The following is a 2,162-nucleotide window of genomic DNA, read 5'->3' as shown; positions in this document are numbered from 1 at the left end:
AACACTTTTATTATTGCCTCTAGGGCATATTTCCAACAAATATGTCCTCAAAGAAAGTTGCATCATTAGACTGCATAATCGTACCAACATGCATGTCGGATACCTCAGATTTTATTATCAAAAATCTATAGCCAATGCTGTGAAAAGCATAGCCCAGAAGAACACAATCCACGGTTTTTGGTCCAAGCTTGCGCTTCTTGGGAATTGGTATATTGACTTTCGCCAAACAACCCCAAGAACGTAGGTAAGAGAGTTTCAACCTTTTCCTTTCCCATTCCTCAAATGGAGTCATGGTCTTATGCTTTGTGGAAACTCGGTTTAGGACATGACACGCCGTCATTAGCGCCTCCCCCCACCATTCCTTGGAAAGACCCGATGTGTCTAACATGGCGTTAACCAAATCAGTCAGAGTTCGGTTCTTTCTTTCGGCCACCCCATTAGACTGAGGTGAGTAGGGAGGCGTCCTCTCATGGATTATACCATGGTCCGCACAAAACAGATCAAATTCATTGGAAAAATACTCTCCACCACGATCGGACCTAAGCCGTTTAATTTTTCGATCAAGTTGGTTCTCTGCCTCAGCTTTATAGTTTTTGAAGAAAGTTAAAGCCTCATCTTTTGATTTCGTAAGATACACATAGCAATATCTAGTGGAGTCATCAATAAACGTCATGAAATATCTCTTTCCACCTTTTGTCAACACGCCATTCATCTCACAAAGATCAGAATGTATAAGCTCTAGTGGCGCCAAGTCTCTTGCCTCTGCAGTCTTATGGGACTTGCGAGGTTGTTAAGCTTGCACACATACTTCGCATTTAGAGCCTTTGACGGTAGAGATTTTCGTAATTAAATTCATATTGGCTAGCCGCGTCATGCAACCAAAGTTAATATGACAAAGTCGTGAATGCCAAATATCCGACTCATTATTGTGGCAAACATTATTAATAACTTTAGTGCAAATATCTGACAAAGATAGGTGGAACAAGCCTCCGCACTCATAGCCTTTTCCAACAAATTGTCCACACTTGGAAATTACAACTTTATTGGACTCAAAAACCAACTTAAAACCATCTCGACATAAACGGGAACCGCTAACGAGATTTTTATTGATGGATGGCACATGATGAACGTTCTTCAGACGCACGGTCTTCCCCGAAGTAAACTTTAGATCGACCGTACCAACACCTCGAACGATGGCATGTGACCCGTTCCCCATCAGCACGGGAGAAGTCCCTGTGGCCTGGTAAGAAGAAAACATGGATGCGTCAGCACAAACATGTACATTGGCACCGGTGTCAATTAACCAATCAGGGGATTGAAATACTGAAAGGATGGTAGGAAAAATACCGTACCCTGATTCCTTCATATCAGTATCACCGATGACAACATTAGCGGACTTGCCGCCCTTCTCATGTTCGCGCTCCTCATAGCGGTTAGGACACTTCGGAGCCCAGTGATTAGGATCACCGCAGACATGGCAAAGTCCCTTCCCCTTCTTATGAGAATTCTTCTTGAAGTTGGTATAATGTGATGGCTTGTTCTTTGTATCAAACTTGCCTTTCCCCTGAGTTTTGTTCTTGTTGTTTTTGAACTTATTGGGCTGGAAGTTCTTCTTCTGTACCATGTGGGCACTAGAAGCTCCCTCGGCAACTCAAGCACGTGTGTCCTTTGCTCTCGCCTTCTCTTCAACATCAAGAGCACCAATGAGATCCGCAACGGAAAACTCCTGTCTCTTGTGTTTCAGTGAAGTAGCAAAATTGTTCCACGAAGGTGGAAGCTTGGCAATAATGCCTCCAGCAACAAATTTGTCCGGCAACACACACTTGAAGTGCTCAAGTTCTTTTGCGAGCGACTGTATCTCATGAGCCTGCTGTACAACAGAGTGCTCATCAGTCATCTTGTAGTCATAGAATTGCTCCATGACGTACAACTCGCTACCGGCGTCTGAGGCACCAAACTTGGCCTCGAGCGCTGCCCACATGTCCTTGCCGTTGTCAAACGACATATATGAATCCATAATGGAATCATCAAGAACACCCAGAAGAGCGCCTTTAAAGAGAGTATCGATCTTCCCAAAAGCTTCCAACTGTGCTGGATTAAGATCGCCCTCAGGCTTGCCCTTAGTGGCGTCATAGCAGCCCATGGTCTGAAACCAGTAGACT

The sequence above is a fragment of the Triticum dicoccoides genome, chromosome 5B (assembly GCF_002162155.2).
Source record: "Triticum dicoccoides isolate Atlit2015 ecotype Zavitan chromosome 5B, WEW_v2.0, whole genome shotgun sequence".
In the NCBI taxonomy this organism is placed as follows: domain Eukaryota; kingdom Viridiplantae; phylum Streptophyta; class Magnoliopsida; order Poales; family Poaceae; genus Triticum; species Triticum dicoccoides.
This window is presented reverse-complemented; position numbering follows the sequence as displayed.